Source organism: Bombus vancouverensis, chromosome 10, assembly GCF_051014615.1.
Source record: "Bombus vancouverensis nearcticus chromosome 10, iyBomVanc1_principal, whole genome shotgun sequence".
NCBI lineage: Eukaryota > Metazoa > Arthropoda > Insecta > Hymenoptera > Apidae > Bombus > Bombus vancouverensis.
The window spans coordinates 13,674,109-13,695,129 of record NC_134920.1 but is presented as its reverse complement, the minus strand read 5'-3'; the positions used below and the strand labels follow the sequence as shown (position 1 = coordinate 13,695,129).

The 21,021-nt window shown below is 36.1% G+C and overlaps 1 long non-coding RNA gene across 3 annotated transcripts in view; it reads left to right on the top strand.

Moving 5' to 3' along the window:
• The window catches only part of LOC117163368 (uncharacterized), an 84,769-nt gene that overhangs the window by 14,598 nt on the left and 49,150 nt on the right, over nt 1-21,021 (top strand). Inside the window, exon 1 of one of the 3 annotated variants that reach the window (XR_013059325.1) lies at nt 1,985-3,624. The exons of 1 other annotated variant lie outside the window; for it this stretch is intronic. This is a non-coding gene — a long non-coding RNA (uncharacterized LOC117163368). Of the gene's footprint in view, nt 1-1,984; nt 3,645-21,021 lie in introns of those variants that run through there. One more of the 3 variants, XR_004465465.2, reaches the window with a different exon arrangement.

Genomic DNA, 21,021 nt, shown 5'->3' with positions numbered 1-21,021 from the left:
GCGTAATTATTTTACTATCTGTTAAGTTTACATTTAGATATTAAAATAGTTAAAAGAAATTCTACATTCAATTATAATTTAAAAAGTCTTGGTAATGAAATTATTGTCCGAGAACTATAGTTGAAATTTGCCTCGACTATAAGATCGTTTAAAACTTAATTCAAATAAATTTTAGTATTATTATTATTATTATTATTTAAATAAGAATTACTAATAAATAGAAGTTACGATCGCAACAACAATGTTTTAATAATGTTTCTAATATAATATGCGCGAGAACATAACAGTTAAAATATGTTAAAGATATTTTTATAGTTGATATAAAAATACTGAAACGAGATAAACGTCCATTTCGTAATTGATCTGTCAATTAAAATTTTACAGTTTTGCAATGAATATAAAACATACGTTGACCTTTCAAGTTAGACATATATGTATTTTCATCTGTAGGAAATACCAAACATTTAATTGCTATTCATAATATATCATTATAATCGGCATAATCGTTAAACCTAAATCTGTCAAACGATTTTTCAAAATCATTTATGCAACGCATCTGCCAAATAATGATAGACAGATAATAAGAAAATAGGCATTTGATTAACCGACGGTCGTTTATATTTAATAAGCGGAAAGTTGTAACGTTGAAAGATTATAGTCTCACTGGATGTAATATTTAGGAATAAATTTCCGCTATGATCGTACTTCAGTTTCTGTATTTTTCCTGTTTAATTCTTAGAATAATTAATTGACAAATAAGAACAAGGAGTACAGACATGAGTTCCAAGGAATATCCGAATGATACGATTAGATGATTTAGCGATAGTATTAATAAATAAATATTTTATCGTTCCGATGAGGACATGTCAAAAACATGTTGGTTTCGTTATTTTATGTAAGCAAAAATGTAATAAAATTAGTACGGAAATTGAAATTGGAATTGATGTTATGGGCGTAATTGGTAGTAAAATTGAATACGTCGCTAATATAGTGGATGATATTAAGCTTACAAAAATGAAATTTAGAGCACAATATCAAGTAACGTAGAATATATGTAACAGCGTATATAAGATATAATTATAAAAGATTTAATTAGTTTGGGTATGATAGTAGTGGTAAAATTTAGGATTACACGAGAAACGTGGTTTACGTAAAATAACTGAAATCTCAGAATAAAAAGTATTTATTTTGGGCATACAAATCTTATGGAAACAATTATATACACTTGTGATAAAAGTAGTAGAGTACAGCTGTGGAAGGCGGGATTAAGATTTTCCAAAATTTCATAAAATTTTATTCCTGGAATAAGAGATATGGTACAAATGCACGAAGTCAAATTACAAAATCTTGTTCAACTACTAATACGAATAGAGAACGAACATTGCAGTACATACTGCTATTTCTCTATATTCTACTAGCGTTTGTACAAAAATCTAAGCAAATTGACGGTTTAACGTGACGTTTAACAGACGAAGTTCCAATAATAAAAATCTTCCGATAGACCATTTTGATGTTCAACGACGCACATATACATACACATACACATCGCAGGTCACATCACGAAACTAGTTTAACGTTCGAAAGAACCGTTGAGATATAGGTGTTTAATATTGCGTCAGATGTTGAAGAGATCGTAAACGTGTGAACAGAGCTTAAACAATCAAGATAAAGCTGAATAAGATGTGGCGTTCTTTAAAAATTTGTACGCTGCTGAACATTTTAACAAATACGTTTTGAAGCTTTGCAATTTCCACTCTGATCTATTCCAGTTAATTAAAAATTTATAGGGCTACGAGATAAGATTGAAAAATAATATATCTGGCTACAAGTCAAACGGAGTCCCAATTTCCAAGAATATTCCGCGAGTCCGCGCGGATTTATCGCGAGACGCGCGAGTGCTGGCCTACACTGCGCTACTAATTCGATGTTCAAACGCATCATTCAAAAAACGCATTCGGTAGCGCATAAGATAACGTGGGGAGTGTGAACGGGGCCTAAACGGTGGAGCAAACGCGTCGCGTCGGGCGGGCGGACAGGCGGGCAGACAGGCAGACAGACAGAAGCTGGAGCACCTGTCTGTCCCTCCACTCTTCGGTACGGTAAAGAGGGGCCCGGCACTGGATACACACCTCGTGCCGTGGTTCAGTACTCAGTACCTCGTGCACGCTCACGCTGATAAGACCTTATTCTAATCACACGTCACCTGGCATCGATATAGTCGTGCGCGGACTTTTTACGCAATTTCTCACGCTCCATCTGACGCAATTGCTTCGGTCCTTCGGTCTTTCGGTCCTTCGATCAACCACGTATTCGCGCGCATTTTGTCCCGACTGGTCTCGTCTTTCTTTCACTCTCTGTCTCTTTTTCTTCCTTCCTCTTTACCTCGTCCGTTTCGCGTGTATGAAACTGACGCAGCTGGTGGCACCTTGATGCAGCGGATCGCGCGGCCCGATCCAGGAATTTTCCCGGATCTTTGGATCGGTCGATCGAACACGTCAGCTCGCCCCTAACTCTCTCTTTGCTGCATCGAACGCATACGTAATTACCTTGGCTCGCGCGATTATATCCGCGCGATCCCTCGATAGTCACGTACGATTTGTTCGTATCACGCTGGATACGTGCTCACTGCTCAGCCACGGGATGTACCGCAGTAACTCAGCCACATCCCGTGTTCCGATGTACGATTCGATGCCGGCAAAGATACCGCAAAAGAATCGTGATTCGTCGATTTCCGTACCGATTTGCTTCTCGTGTTGGCAGCTTGGAACCGCGGCAACTGGCTTCCGCGGCGATGGATCGGCAATCGATTCCGTTCCTTGTATCGTTTAGTCCGCTTCCGACGTTCGACTACTAACGTTGCTGGCGCTCGGTCGCGCGCGTATGCTACCAATCGGCCACGTGTTTTCTCCTACTCGTGCCACAAACAACGTTCGATCGTGGATAAAACCTACAGTGTGTTTCTAACGATTCGCTTCTTGCCATTGCGTGTAAATGTGACACTGTTAGACGTCACTGAGGAAGGCTGTTGCACTGGATCTGCCGAAGGTCGAATATCGACACCGGACGCGGACAGCAGAAATTAGGTGAACCGCTCGAGACAGACTTTTTGTTTTTCTCGCCGTGCTCGCGTAGAGATCGTGTAAGTTGACGTGTACAGAGAAAAAGAACTTGGTCCGCAGTCCGCAACAAGAATTCCGATGTTACGTAACGGAGAAATAGAATGAACGAGCGTTCAACGGGTGACGCTCTTTTTGTGAACTCGATAAATACCACGTGTCGGATCGTTGACATTGAGGAACAGATTTTGTGTGAAGTTTATGATTAAGTTCGACCAGAGAGTACGAGTTCCTCGAATAGGAAAGGCCGGAGAATCGTTTAGTGAAAGCGAGAGCGGCGCTAAGTGTTTGTGAAATCGTGAAACTGCGACACCACGTGTGTGACATCTATTACTTGACTTGTGATAGGTGGATCGTAAAATTTACCGTTTCCATTCTGCTATGACTAGAACGACGAGATTTCTCGACACACTGGTGCGGTTTTCATAGAAAATCTTGTGATATTGGCCGATATAGGGAGGGCATTACGCTTCCTTTTCAATGCAATTTGTTGGATTAATGGCAAGTTGTACGTTCTATAGAAAATTGGTAAGCGACGAAACTATTGCTGTTTGTATACCCTATCGTTTCTTCTAATCTCTCTCTCGTAGATATTAATACTTTTATATCTACGATCTCTCTTCTATATCGCGATCGGACTAGAAAATAAATCAGATCGATCGAACGTTTTCAAAAATACGTATTTTCAAACTTGTACGATCTACGAAATACTCGTATATTTACGAAAATATGAAATTTTAACTTGAAATGAAAGAAAAGCGAACTTTCTGGAATATTTGTTATCGTACTCGTATCTAAATACATAGTTTGCTTTGTAGTAGATAAATTTTATTTATAATTACAAGAATGTCAATACTCGGTATATTATAGTTGTTTATTTATTTCGCCTTGGCATACTTTTTAGCGTTTCGTTCAATACAGGAAAGCAACAAAAAAGTAACGCGATTGCAAGACGAATATACATATACAAAGTCTACTACGCAACATGGCGCTTTATGAAATAAGTACTTTATGCCGCTACATTTCTGCCCTCCGTGTGATCTATCTCGGCCGTTACGTTCGACTGGAATTGATTTAAATATCTACGCATTGAGTAGATCGCGACAATCATAGAAAAATCTGTCGAAATTGCGCGATAAATATTTAAGTCGTAAACAAAAAAAAATTATCGCGAAGAAAGGTTTGCGTTGCGCTAACGGATGTTTACAGGTGAATATTTAAAAGTAGAAAATTACTAGCTAGAATTTGAAAATAATTACAAAAATGAACTATAACGAACGTATTTTATAAAACGTTGAACGGTGTAAATCCTATAAATAGTACAATGTTGGTTATATCTCGCACGCAGCCTTTTTAAATACATAAGAAATTCATAATTCAGAAACAGAGCATATATCGAAACGTAAAATCAAATGAAAATATTATAGTCGATACAATTAAGTATACACGTTACAAATATCGTAAAACTCTTTTGTTATTTTAGAATCGTCATCGTTATAATATGCCAAGTTATATAATAGAATCATAAGAAGGTGAGTGTTTCATCTAAATACCACCCAAAATATCTCTGTTTTAATTAACATATTATTTCACAAAAATACTTCCTACAGAATTTACATATTTTTGCATAGTTTAGCATACGGGAATAATACTGTTATTCTGCTGGAAAGAGTTAATGAAACGACTCGATCGAAACTTTGTCTTCTTCAATGAAATGATATATTCTATTTGTCTACAGTAGCTATTTTCATCGTGATAGGTATATAGATGCAATACATAGATATACGTACATATATCTGGTGTTGCTACAAAGCGATATTCTATTCAGTGTTCGTTTGTTTTTTAAATATAAAAATGCGATATATGGAAACTGTAAAAGTCGGTCTTAATAAGTTAAAGTCTTAACGATAGATATGAAATATAAAATACTCGGAACGAGATAGTATCGCATAGAGCGACATTGTAAACTGTGATATGTATGTAGAAGCGGATAACGAAAGACCAACGCAACGGTTGGAAAACAATTTAAACAATGTCTAGAGAGTGGAGAGCGAGCTAACTGTTTCCCCCTTTTTTTAAATGGCGCGGCGGCAGCGCTGCGTCCTTAAGACTTTAAGGCTTAACGAAAAAGAATGCATGAAAGTGTATCATGGCAGCTCCGCTGCTGGCACAAGACGCATTTATTAATGTTAATGACCGTGCAGCTAAACTCGTACAATGCATAATAATCATACGATTCCCACCTCAATTTGCTTCTAAACAAAACACTCCACGGCGAGGTTCACTTACACATAGCCGATTTAAGATTTAATGACCATGATCATCTCTCAGGAATCTTTGATCGCAATCGCCGTGGGAAGGGGCCATTATTCCTTGGCGCGGTCGCTATTAATTAGTAACTAATTACCCCGCGTAAGAATACATGCGTTAACCGCACAAATGGACTGCCAATTTTTTTTTCAAGCTACGGATCAACCCCTAGATCGAAAGGTATAATGAACTTGCAAGCACGTTTTCGTAGAACCACGGTCGCTTCCTTGTGAAAGTCAATTGTTTCGGCGTAAAGTTCGCAATGAATAATGACTTCATTGTTTTACGTTGCATACCGCGTGCAACGAGGAGCAGGTCGACTAACTTGCATACTTTTTTTACCTGATATACCGTAGATATAATTGGAAGTCGCTGCGTTGAAATTGCGTAATTTCCAGAACTGTACATATACATATGTTACATATGGAGTATCATTGACTGATAAGAATTGGAATTTTAAGTAATATAAGCGTAAAGATAATGTTTAAGCTTTAGTCGTGATACATATGTTATTGAATATTAAAAATGCGATAACGGCGCAATTATTATAATATATTTGCTTAACAGATCCATTTAGTATAGATCCATTAGTGGTAAATACTATATTAGGTTTTGGCCATTATTGTATTTTATCAGTTAAAAGCATATTCATTATCTCTGAAATATTCGTCCCCTAAATCACACAAGTACAAAATTCTTTGCATGAAAGGTCTGTTTCACAGTTATGCATAAATTGTCTTATGTCTACAGTGCCTTCGTTAATCGCTTTTTAACAACATAATTTACAACGGTATTACTGTCTAACATTAAACTAGAACGCAAACAGCTTTATATATTTGCTACATCGTTAAGTGTCATCAGTACAATTACTTTTACGTTACGATTAATGATTTTATTGCTTATAACGTAGCATAAACTCGTAAAAAAAAAAAACGATGGTAATGTTGTTTTGGTAAACTACTACATTTTTCAAAGTACTTATTTTAAAAGCGAAAGTTATTTTAAGGGGATAATAAAGTCGAAAATTACCTTTTGAATGATGAAACTCGCACTCTATACGAGAAGTAATATTCTACGTTTCAAAATGTTGCTACCCACTCATTTATCATTTGTGGTTGCTCTTTCGATGTATCGTACTTTACTACACAAACACAGACGAGACAGTTCAAATAAAGTACTTACGCTGCTTTAGTAGAGCGTAAGTAGACGTAGATAAGTACGAAGGAGCCATGACGAACAAAGTTTTTCTAATTACTTTAACTAATGAAATTACGGTAATTTTCAATTATCGTCGCAATTGTGACAATCAAACAAAATAGCTACCAGTTACAGAAATTAATTTACTTTGGTTTTCGCTCTAACAAATAGTCCGAAGACAATGATACGAACTATTTGTAGAAATTTTATTCCAAATTGTGTATATATACGTAGACATTCTGAACCAAAAATACTAAAATTATTTTACGATACATACATTCAACAGCTACGTTATTTGCTAGAACCGAATTAATTTTGTCTGCGCGCGTTTGATAATTTCTCAATCGAATGAACGTTAGAAGTATCGTACGAATGGCGTATTCTAACTACAAAATCGAAGTGGCAGATTCGCGTTCAGTCTGCTATGTGCTTCGAAGCTCGCTTATTAGTAGACGCGTGCTAACGTATTGTAAATGTAAAAGTAAGGAATTACTATTGACTGCGAGTTTGCGAGCTGTGTCGAGATAGGCAAGCAAATGTACCATGTAATTTTTTGTTGGCGGGAATCGTTCGGATGCAACTCATTCATCGTCGTTCCTGAAGACAATACGCGTCGGACAAGCGAAGAAAATCTAGCGGGAAAAAGGAAGAAGCACGCGTTTGAACTGAACGCTTCTTTGTTCATGGCGGGAAAATAACGTCGAAAGCTCGATATATCGATAGTGGTAGTAGTCGATCATTGTATCAGCTCCGTTATCTTATTTCGTGCATTTTGTTGTCTCAATGATAATAAAGAACTTGCACGAACGATGCTTCTTCGTTTATCGTTCTTATTAACACGTATCTGACGTACCGTTTGACACAGTTTCTCTAAACTTTATCGAGGTATTGAAATTTCTACCTGATTAAGCTAGCAATTTGTCGATAAACCTTTAAGCACAGATTAAATATTCTTAATACATTGGAATTTGATTAGAATGTCTATAGCTTTAAAACTGATTGTTCGATTCGTAAATTGGAACTTGCAATTAGTTCTTGGTTACGCGTGAACGTAAAGTTTATAACGGAATCGTCGTTCAATTTGTCTCTATAGCCATTGGAAAGTACATTTTATTTGTTTCGTTGTCATCGTTCTTTTCGGTGAAAAATTCTAATTAAATTACACAACAGTATAAACTATAGTTGATATTTACATATCTGTTTCAACAATTATTCATTTCCTTGTACGGTTTCTGTAATACAATTCTTTTAACGCCTTTCCCAACTCGGAAAATTATTGAACCTAAAAATAGAAAGATGAAGGTGTAAAATTGAAAATAGATTATGCTTTATATATACACGAGTGCTTCGTCATTTCTATTTGACTAATTCTTATTTTTTGTACGAGTACTACAATCTGAAAGGATTTAATGCGATTACCATAATCTTTATAATGTATTGATTTCCTCAACCTTTCCGTCTTATAGTTACGACAAATAGTCTTATGTTTAATGCACGGTTCGCAATCATATACATATATGCAATAGGTATCTGTATTTCGCGAAGCGGGATCGTCAATTTATCATAATTGTACTAGAAGAATGTTCTATCCCATTTTAATTAATTAAACAAATTACAGTTAATTAAACCACTTATGTAACCCTATTGAGTAACTATCGATACAAAAATAGATGAAATGTTTCATGTGCTGCATATAAATGCGATCGATAATTGCAATGTAAGAATTAATTAGTTACTATCTTGCAATCTACAATACTATGTGCTCTATTACAGCAGTCCGAAGAAAGAATAATCACTCACTTTTCCTCTCTTTCGTAGCGTATTTTCGACACTACATAAATTAACTTTAATTAGAACGGTCGAGTAGAAATTTAATTGTTTTCGAAATAAATTAAAAAGAAAAAAAGTACTTTTCCTGACATTAAAATATCAATATACTGCTGAAAGTAATAATTAGGAAATATTAGCAATACAAATGTTATTAGACATTGTTAGTAGAAAATGTAATATCTCTAGAAAGAATAATACGATATCTCTAAATAGAATAATATTTCTATTTTCTCTAATTTGTTAAGTTTTCCTTCTAAATGTTTTTAAAAGAAGAATATTAAGTTTTTTAAATAAACGGAATAAAAATGATCGATAAAAATAAAATTATTAATATTTATATGATAAATATTTATACAATAGTTCGAAGTATACACATAGTTATTATCATTACAATTTTAACACAAATATATTGAAACCTTTTACCAGAGGTATTTCAGTATCTAAAGTTGATACCAGACAAACATTCGTTAACCACCGGCCTGTAATTCGTACCTATGATATTCAATCAGAGACTCCATATGAACTGGCTGATTTATTGTTCGCTATGAATAGTATTACATACTCACTGAATACATTGTATAACTGTAAACAACGGATATAAAATGATGCCTGAAGCTAAAGGCAGAACACAGCATCTTATCATAACAAATGTTCGTGCTTCGGAGTCATTTTCAGCTGAGTCTCACACCCGTTACACAACTCGATCAATTATATTTGTCCTACAAAACCGGGTTGGAAGTGAGAGTTCTTCTAACGTCGCGTCGTTTCCAGGTACCATAATGGCGTGTCTGAAACACGCGTATTTTTATTTGACCATTACTAGGCGCGAAGGAATGCGCACCTCTGTCGTACAAAACGCGAAAACTTTACGACCAATGGTACCTATATGAATGTCACTGACCTCTTTATTATGTATTATGTTCGTACATTTGTCAAGTTGCCAAGCGTGCATGCTAAAACTGGGCAGAGTGATCATAATTGCGTGGAAGAAAGGTGGTTCTAATATTGTCTGTCCACGCATAGGATACCTTGTTACATCTATACATTTACATTTACATTTACCGCATATTTGTTTCTTTTCGAAGAAAGGAAAGGAATAGGGCAAAACGAAGAAGACACGTAGGCAATTATAAGCACGAGTACGAACGTCCGTATCTTATGCTCTTAGTAACCTGATGTTTCATACATTATCGAATAATATATTCTTTACGTGTTAGCACATGTTCGAAATGATTCGATACGCATCAAAGCTGGAATGCGATGAAAACTTTGAAAAACTATTTTTAAAAGTTTTGTTTTCAGTAAAATGAAAGAGTTCCCAGTTATCTGCTAGTTATAGTTTGTTAATATGACTATCGATTAAAATTAACCATTCTAAAACTGTGTATTTGTCAAATATTTTTTACGTTAATATTATATATGTACATAATATATTGCAAAGATTTGCATTAGGTTAGTGCATGTGAATTATCAGAAATTTGAATTTGGTGGTTCAATACGATTCGTTAAATCAAGCCATATTGTTAATTATTAATCGTATTAAAAAATAAAATTGCTGCAAATTACATGTTGAATATTAAAGAGGGATTTAATAAAAGCGTTAAAACCTCGTTATTGACTGTCATAAATAATCAGGATGTTCGCAAGATTGTCTTACAGAAATTTAAATTTCAAAAACACGATATGAAAGTTGCTAAAGACATATCTAAATTTATCATTGCTACAAGTGGAAAGACGGGGTCTATTTCAACGTAAACCTAATATTGTAGCGGGCATAAATTATTTAAAAAGTGGTAGCAAAGTGTTTGAGTAAATCAAAAAGTCAAAAACTTAGTTTGAAAAAATACGCGATGTAATAATATGTCAAATTATCATTTTACAATTGTAAATTATTTGTCAGATAAAAGAAAAAAAATAGAGAGATTCAGATATGTATCTACGTGGTATCCTTTATGATAATGATGATGATAATATTATACTATTGGGTTGACGAACGTGAAATGTCATTTTTTCAAACAAGACAATTCCATCTAAATAATATTCAAACATTTTATACTTCAACATAAATAGCTATAGAGCAAAAAATAAGACCGCAAGATTAAAGTTTCTCACAAAATTGCTTTAATGGAGCAATTTGATCATGGAAATTAAACGAAAAGGACGTAACGCGTGTAAAATTCATATCTTTCAAAGTGCGGTACTATACGTAAAATCGAAGGAATCGTTATCGTTTTACAGATGAAAGAATATGCTTTCTAATAATTTCTGATCATACCTGTGGTCCTTTATTAACAAGCTGTTTCAACATGGCTGGCTAACGTTCCAATTTTTCGAACGTTCGAAATGCGAGGACAGTTACTAACGGTAGACTAACTTGGACTTTCATTCATAAAACGGCACTCGCGGACGCAACATTACTCTCGATCAGATTGGAAACCAGTTCTAGGCACGCCCGTTTCAAAGTAATTCTTCATTACTTTTACCGCGTTTAATGTACAACTTCCTTGCGCTCGAATATCTATTACGTCAAACTATATTTCAAGGTTCATTTCCTCGCATTCAACCCTCGTTCAACGTCCACGCCCTAAGGTGAATCAGGAATCAGGGTTGCTGCGTAGTCAGGTTATTCGAATAATTTCACACTGACGACGATTCGATGCGTTCCATTGGTCCCGATGATAAATGTCTCGACGTTATAAATCGTTTGAGATGCCAAATTAATTTCACCCTCGTCACTGATGAGATATAAGTCGTCGGGAGCTTGAAAGTGTACAATTGTCAGACGGTCGTAGGAACAGTTGTAACATCGAAACTACGTATTTGAATTTTTACATATATTTGTAACTTTTGATGAATGAAATATACGTACACATACATACATTATATCGAATTGTTTAAAATAATGCGATATCCATAACAGGTAGAAAGTTTCTGGATGAAGTACGTATTATTAATGGGATTAAAAAGTGATTCGACAGTACGTATAGTACAGTACGATAGACTGTCATATAAAGAAGTACGTATATTCACCAGCAAACATACAGTCGGTATAGAAAGTATTTGTACACTGTTTACAACGGGATAACTTCTTTTTAATTTTTTTTTCAATTTAAAAAGGACTCAAATTTCTTTCATCCGCTGTTCGGTACCTTTTGGCGATTGTTCCGGCTACGAAGATTTAGTTGATTTGTTCATATAGAGCAGGATAGTTTTATATTAAAATTATTCATAAGAATCGCGGTAATTATCGCGTTAAAGCACGAAGTTACGTTTTAAAGAGCGCGGACAAAAATATAAAGAGAGGGAGATGTATACTCGTACTATCGTAATGTGAACAACTTTGAAGAATTCTTTTCTTCGGACAAATCAATTTATATTCAGCACCCTTTACACGATGCGTCTCCTTGAGCACGCGGCAATCTTGTGGGAGGTATACATCGATTATCTCGATTGCACCCTTAGCGAATTGACTAAAGCGAGGACTCGGATCTCGAAAAATACAATAATCCGGAAAACGAACAAAGGCGTTTTGATATCGAAACGACGTATAATAATATACTATGTAATTCATTTAATCGTAAATAATTATAGAAGCAACGGGGAATAAATTCGATCCTTGAAGCTGTATCGTCAGCTAAGGTGTTGAGCAGTCCACGAACCGTATACTTAAACTTTATTGTCTGTATAATTTAACGTTCGAGCACGGTCATCCAGCGTTATTATATCTATACATTGGAACCATTTTAGTGGTATTGCGAAGGAGTATCGGAATTTCGACCGATCTATTCCTTTTACAATCGATTTTATTTACATACTTATGATTTCTTCTCGATACAAACCGATCGTCGCGTCGCGTCGAATGTTATACTTTCAAGTAGCCGGTTCTCGGTTTCGAAATCCACGGATTAAGATTTTGAAAAGTTTCAGGATCTTTAAATGTATCTTTATGCGTATGTATAACACATATCGTCCAGGAAATAAAGATATTCCTATAATTGGAATTTTACTCACGCAGGGTCAGTCATTTATTTCGGTTAAATCTTCGCTCTGCGAATAGCTTAACAGCTTATTCGCGAGAAGAAGACTATATTCTATATTTTATATTATACAGACTTGTGATTCAAATAGTCGTATTTTATCCTATTATGGTTGTATTCGAATAAAAGAAATTTCGAAATCAAGAGACTCGACTAATGAGAACAGACTTAGAAACGCGAAAGAATATTTTGAGTCATCGGTAGAAACAACGGATTAGTAAAGTAGCTTTAGAATGCGTGAATTCAGGTAGGTGAATCTGAACAAGGCTTATGGGAATTTTGATCGTGCAAACTTCCCTAACAAACCTGTCGATCGAAGAGAATAAAAAGTAGCTAAAAGTAGCTGCGTTACATGTCTTATTCGTTAGAGCGTGACTCTTTAAGAAAAATTTCGATTCGTTATCTCGCGGTTTTCCGCGTACCTTCGTTAAAGTGTCGTTAATACACAGGTCCCGTAGGCGTGTAAACACGCGGCACAGTATAAAAGCGCATGTAAATGATTTATCTTGATCCTCGCCCACGCTTTTAACTCCGACCTCCAGAATTATCCCGCGGTACGTTTCATTCGTTCCTCTTATCCTTTTTATTTTAACTGCTTCTCGTTCTTCTATTTTCCCTTTTATCTTCATTCGTGTGCATTATTCTTCGGTCACAGCGACGATGCATTGTACGAAATGAGAGAGGTATTTTTGTCCTTTGTCGTGGAGCAACCGAGAGATATTAGATAAGCAAATTCTTTCCGCGTGCAACAACACACAAAGTTAAACCATGAATTGTTGTTACCGCACGGGGAATCCCTTTCAGCTTGTTCGTTTGCTCTTCTTAAATCACGCTGCGTCGTAAATAGCTTTCAATTGTCTCTGTAATAAAGTTCTTCTTCGTGCTCGTGTGCGAAACCGGCCGCAATTATTTCACCGCGTGTGAATTCCAGGGGTATTTAGGTTATCCGGTTATCCTTACTTTGGCAAGTTACTCGCGAAAATACCTGAATATTCGTAGAATCGTCTTACGAATATGTTACTATACGCGTTGCTATACAAAGCGTAATAAAAACTTGTTCGATAAGAAATTGTCTTCAATTTCGAAATGATAGATTATAATTAAAGAGGGTAGAATACTCGACAGGCGAATCTTCTGTTTATCCATTATATCGCACCGTATAGAAAAAGGGACCAATGAAGGTGAAAAGTAGCCAACGATGGCCCATTTTTCTGCCACTCTCTGCAATTTTGCCATACGTATGTACGATATATACGTACGCTTTACCTGCATCTTCGTGAGATTCAGTAGCCAAGGCTGACAGCATGTATCGGCAGACTCTTCTCGCTGTCTTTGACCTTAATTCAATACCAAGAGGTGGCGAGGCCAAAGACCTTGCCATTGAATTTGGCTGTAATCGAAGTTGACGTCACCGAGTACCCGACTCGGTAAGGAGCAACGATGTAAATGACTTTCACGAATATTGCCTGCGACATTTTGCTACGGCGAGCGCCTTACGCGCGGCCAAGTCGACCGGTGACTGAACATTTCGCGGTCCCGGCCTCTCCCCCTCGTGCGCTTCATGTCCTGTTGGCGAATAAACGCGATTACGTTTGTGTCCCTCCCGTGGAGAAGATATCGGCTTCGGCGGACCATGAACGAACTCGTCCGAGTCCGCCTCGATGGAAACCAGCCAAAGGCATCATTCCCGTGAGAGGATCATCGTTGACTCATCCCGATTAACGATCTCCTTGCGCCTGGTTAGAATAATTTGAAAAGTTACGCTCTCGATGGTGAGCCGATTCGAACCGATCGGACGAGAAAAATGGAGAAAGTGTGGTCGATTTTTGGTCCCGAGCGAATACGTGCATCGAAAGCGAAGATTCGTTACGTTCCGGGGCTGAACGGGAGCACCGTCTTCTTCTTTTCAGATACGTATATTTGCTGAAACTGATCGGTGGATCTTGTTTTTCATACATCGTTTCAAGATTTTGGTTTTTTATTTTAATTTCAAGTAAAACTTTTTGGGTTGTAAATTTTCATCGAAGATAGCGTAGAATAATTAGGCACTGATCCATTGTGCGATCTATGTATCTACGATATTTTTCTAGGCAATTGGTTTTCCAACATTTTTTCGCATATTACACGTGTATTACACGCATATTAACGAAAAGTTTACTACGATTGTGTAATCGAAAATAACGAAAAACAGTGAAAATTCCATACGTGATGTAATTTTACATTTTAATAGCTGTCATGAAAATTTCCTGTTTCTTATTCTCACGTTTGTTAATTAAATATTTTTAAATCATCCAATATTTATTGACATATCTGTTAGGTACTCTTGAATAATTTATTACCGTCTGTTATACAAACACGAATTATCGTATTTTACAGACGTTAAAGACAAAGAGACAGTCTAGTTGGTGCAGTTAGATAGGTGTTTTCTTTACGAGTTACCTGGACGTCTCTACGATGAACTATATCTTATTGCCCAGCGCCAACGCGATTTACAGCGAGCCATTTTCATTGTAATAGTGATAGAGCAAACAGTGCGATGATATAATGCGCAATACAAGACTGCTAGGTGGCATAAGTCACGGAACAATAGACTTTGTATTTATCCTCCTCAAGTATACTATGGAATAGCGTGTAATAAGTATAGAGTAGAATTTATGTTTTGCATCGCGATGTCAACGCAATCAACAAATTTCATGCTTATTATCTGCGACAGTTTACGTATTGTACGATACAATAAAAATTTATGATACTTGATTGGAAGATGAGTTCACATTCGTTAGCACAGTAAGCGCTCATGGGATACAACGTATTAAATGTTTTTCAAGACGATTTTTGGTACATCTATAAATTAGAAAAATGTTTTTTTTAACGATTTAAAAGCGATTTATCGTATAGCGAGAGTGTATGATCTGAATTCTATAATCTTTAACTTCCCTCTATATACGAATTTATTACATACCAAGGTTAAAGTTTCTGATTTAAGTAAGAGTTGCGAGATCAATCGAGTTAGGTAGACTTCCCGATTTTGGAGAATTTTCAAAATTAGAAACTGTCGAAATATAGAATAGAAAATTGATATTTTTTATATGCTTTTTACGAAGGGTATGAAAAACCTGGATAACTTTAGGAGTTTTAATAAGATAGAAATTTCTTAGAATACGATTCCGTATTTATATTTACAATTTTCTTTTAAAAATATCGTCAAATATCGGGACACCCAGTACGTTAAAGCATCTTTTATTTTTTATTCCGATGTTCCTTTCACGCAGTGTCTCATAACGGTTCTTGAATATTTGGGTACGTCCTTTCAGGAGGTAATATTCATTTTATCATTGACACAATAGCGATTAAAGAATATCGTAATTGTTTCTTATAACTATATATATATATACGTATACCTATGTTGTGTAAAACATACCAAAATACATTTTTACGATTGAAACACGATGTTCAGACACGATAATCGTTGAAAGTTTTATTCGTCTGCCTACTTATATTTAATCGATTTATTAATTAAGAACGATCTCATAATTTTCATCGCTTACTCGTACTTGGCTATTACGTACACGAACACGCAAACTGAAGTATGATAAATATTTAGGATATCGCGAGACATAACGTATGCCTTTCAATTAAGTTTTATCAGGAACAGGAGGCAAAGCTCTATTCTGTTACTTATATTTCGAGATTTGGGTGTGGTCAATCTCATATAATCGCGTTGTTTTTGTAAAGGCTGCCATTGATCGGTAACCTATTCCTCGTAGTACGGGCTATTGTGTCGAGTTTTCGACTGCGCCCTGGTCAAAGTAGTCATGTACGCTGATTGTAATCTTCTTACATCGTGATTTAAGTGCTATGAGAAGCAGATGAACGAGCAGGCGACGCGACGTCGTTAGTTTATTCTCTTCCAGTTTCGTCGCCTTTGTCGCCGGCCAAAGTCGGGTTTAGGTCGACTAAGAGAAAGCTCTTCGTGTCGTGTCGCCAATCTTTTCATGCTTAGCTTTATGATAATACGTGCATTTACTACGTGTCGGTGCACTCAATTTCAATATCGGATTTTCTGAATGACAACGATTTAATATTTCAAGATCGAGTTAATGCCGAGTTGTCGTGTGCTGCATATGTATATACATCATACACATGTAGCTGATCCGAGAGGCGAGGAAAAAGAAGCAACGAAATTTCTAAAACAGCTTTGTACTTGTTGTGGGTATCTACGGGCTACACAGCAGATAGAAATATTCTGTGAACGACTGGTTGCGTACGGCGCGCTACATTAATGCAAGGGATTAGCATGACAACGATGGTGATATTTCTACGTACATCGAGTGCATCGATGTTAAAGGACCAACGGAAAATTTATATCAGTGGCAAACTGCCCGTAGGTTAATTTTAGTCGCTGCATGCGTTTCTTCCGCGTATTAAAAGCGAACGTCTATTTATTCGGCCAATTTACGGGGTTACGATAATTAAAGAACGATGTGGCCTCTGTTCGAGATGGCAATTTAGACGTAGAGACGCTTTAAACGGAATCTTCGAGATATTAAAAAAAGAAAGAAAGAAAAAAAAAGAAAATCGAGGAGTTTTTATGAAACGATAGGAATTTTTAGCGTAGTTTGGCTAGAGTTACCGAAGTACGATAAACAAGAGGAAGTTGTTGGAAAAAGTTGATAGATGCTAGACCATCGATTTCGTTATTAAATGTTATGCAACCTTTGCTACTGTCTACTAGAGTCTAGACAGTAGCCGAGACGACAATTGAAGTGTTTAAAATAGCTGAGTGCTTATTTGTCTATGCTTGTCCATACAACCGTAACTATACACTACCATTCGTATTTACCAGATGAGGTTATTAAACTTATACAGAGTTGTAGGAACTGACATGAATCGATTATTCTGCTGTAGGTACCATTTAGTAGTCACTGGCTAAGAATGAGAGTTCGATCTTTGAATACTTTTCATCAAATCATTTATCTTCTCTTACCATAGATACTAAAGTTTGATTATTTGTAGTTTAAATGCCAAAAACCTGCAAGTTCTAAAACAACCTTTTATTATAAAACGTTACGTGCCTTGAAAAATACGTACAGAAATATTGCGTAACAGATATTTATATAACAGAGACATTTATGAAATAAAATAACGTTGCAAAGTAGTTTTATACGAAAATGGGGATAATTATACGAAAAGTAACGATAAAACAGTATAGATATAAGATACAATTTGCTGAGTAACATGTTAGGTATTTCTTATCAAGTTGTCCTGTTTCCATTAAATGTAAATGCGTACCATCAAATGATACTACAACCTATTGTTAATTTCATTCGGAAATTGTCATTATAGTTTAGTTATAAGATTAGTCATTGGAAGAGATTAAAGGTTAAACATTGATATATTATGAGATATACGAGCATTGAAGATTTCCTTGTAAGAATGAATTGGGAAAAAAACACACTTTCTAACATTGAAAAGAATTATAAAAGAACGTTGCTTTTGCCTCATTATTCTACGATGTATACGTTAAATTGGCTGAAAAATGCGTCGAATACGTTATAATTTGCGGTCCCTTTTCATATGCCGTTCATAACAAAACAGTCGAGTGTAAGTAAAAGCTCCGACCTTGCGCACATACGTGCACGTTAATGTCGGTTTTCACGGGAGCCTCGTGATCACATTAGTTACGGAAGAAAACTTTGTCGATGTAAACTGTCTAATTGTAAGCTTCGTGTTTTGAACATTTTCGCGTGAAGTTCTACGAAAATTTATAGTAACTTGTAGTAAAAATGAAGCGTTCTTTGGAGACGTTAAATCGGACATCTTCGGTTTTTCCACACGAAGAAGATCGCACGATCAGAAAGAGAAAGGGAAGAAGAAAGAAACGGACGAAGAGAAAGAGATAAAGTTATTCTTAAACGTTAACGCTACTTGTTTCCAAAAGAAACGAACGAGTTCTTCTTGTTCTGCATTGTTTCAACACGAATGGTAACAAAAACGGCGTATAGCCGATTAAGAATAGAAACATTTCCAGTTTAATCATTGAAATTTCGTCTAACTTCTAAATTGATCTGTCCCATTGGAATAACGAACAACGATACGGCAAGTCGCGACGATATATGTAACTCTTTACGGTGTTGCGTTACAGCTTTAAGATTTATATAACAGCTAGTGTATCTACGAAGGTGACTGACCTATTTACCATTACTTGTACCTGTGTTATCTGCGGTAACCGGCGGGCCTGTATGAGTGATTTTTTTCGGACAACTTGTCTAGGATGACATAGGCACAGGTGTAATTCACGCCAACTTGGCGACACGGCCAATGAGTGACAAAAATGACGAGACATGGTTCCTAGATAAGATCGTTTTTTCGAGAAAGTCTTCCCGTATTTTGACGTATCGATGACAAGGTAGCGCTCCTACGTATAAATTTATCGAAGGAAAATACGTTGCATTCGTACCAGTTAATAAATTTGGAAGATAATAAATTTTTAATAGGTACGTCATCGATTAAGAAAGCAGTGAAACGCCCACGTTCTTACACGAGTGACCGTTTTATCGGTTATCAATTGTGAAAGTTTGAAACTAATACTCTATCTTTAATTATGAGTCACGGACGTAGTAATTATCTGTTCGATATTTGATATCTTAAATTCTATCGCTCCATGCCCGGTAGTTTATTACTACTCCGACTGTAGTTTATTCCAACTCGTAAGCATGTCGTTTAATATTCGTTAAATTGTTTTTAACCCTTTAGGTACTTTACGGTCCTACATCGAAATAGCTACGATATTCCATTTCATCCAACCCTTTTTAGTTTTTAAACGTAGAATATACCGTTTTGCGTTGTAATTGAATTTAACAGAGATACGTATTCGATGTGCTATTGATTAGGAAAATATGAAAATTCAACTTACGAATAGCTGTTGAACATAGCTTATTAAGTTGGAAGAAACGCTGCTCAAACCGCATAGGGTTGAGTAAGATAATAAACGAAGTGAATTTCTATTAGATATTAAGTAATGGTTATCGTCGGACTTTGCTTTTAAATCGCGTTAAACTTTTGGTTGCTTAGCTAGTTATTCTAATTTCCAACGACACTAGAGTGAGAATAAACGGTATGCGTTTGTCAATTCGAATGACGCGTCATTTTATTTCATTTCCGCAAGGTAATTCAAGTGGTCAGCTTTTCAGCTTTCTATCTGCACTATGTATGTAGATTATTAAGACGAATGCGCTCGCGCCGTGCCGTTTCTAAACTAAAATGATAGATGATTCTTTTTCACTTCACCATGTCGTTGATCGTACGTTTCTACGAATTCTTTCGTTAGAAAACCTAAAATACACGGTATACACATATTTGTCTAACCTTCTCGAAGATCAGACAAATAAATGTCTTCGTAAATCCCCCAGACTGTAGTGCTTACTATTCTGTATTTGGAACACTTCGTTTCGCTCTAATTTCTCGTTTTGTAGGATACGCGATTAACGTTTCGTTTTTACAGCCGATGAATTTTAAAGGATGACGTTAGTTATCACTGTGAAAGGCTCGAGGTTAAAAATACATGCATACAATGTAAAGTCATAGAAGTGCGAGGTCTAGAGCCACTTAAGAACACTCTGATGCATCCGTCCGTCTGAATAGATCTCGACAAGAATCTTGATCTCCAGCCTCTGTTCACACTGCGTGAAAGTCTCGAGTGGTTTCGGTACGAGAAAAGCATAGGTACAATGATAGATGGGATATTTTTTTCGTGGATAGGATCGAGAAAAGTAGGATTACATTCTTCCAAGTATCTAATTGCCAGTCGTAATTACGCGCAACCGCGCTCGTCGTTCATCGTTAGATATGTAAGTACATCGACTCGGTTCCTTAATTTTACCGAAACGGAAGGTGTCCTTATCGGGTTGTTTAATGTAATTTCCGAATAAATGATCAACTTCGTGATTATGGGTCGTAAAATTGCATTAAAAGCTACGGTATTACGGTTGCTATGAACAAAGCGGCGCGCGAGTGTCGTACGACGAATCGTTGAAAAGCGTCAACCAAAAGATATTGCACGAACGCTTTACCCATCGAATATATCGCTATATTTGCCAAAGATATACTTCGCTGGACGGTTAGGTTTATATATGTCGAAGCTACAAATACACTGCGCAATCAGATCAGGGATACATACACTCGTAATTCGTGTAAATGAGCACGGTCAACATACACGCAGTATATATGAATAAATACGATCAAGATCGTGCGTCGAAGTTCATTTTATTCGAGATAAAAGTGTGATATTTGGCGAATGGGTGTACGCTTTATATGGTAAGCAAAAGAGAAATTGCAAATCGTGTTTAAGAAGGATGAAATAAACGTATAGTCTTACCTTTCACCTTCTAAAATGTTAATATTATATGTTAAGTCATTAGTGGATATAAATTGCGCGTACAATTTTTCACAAACGTGGATTTTGAATTCTACATTCGCAGAAGATACGGTTCATTACCATTTACGAAATAAAATAAAAAAGAAAGAACTTCAGA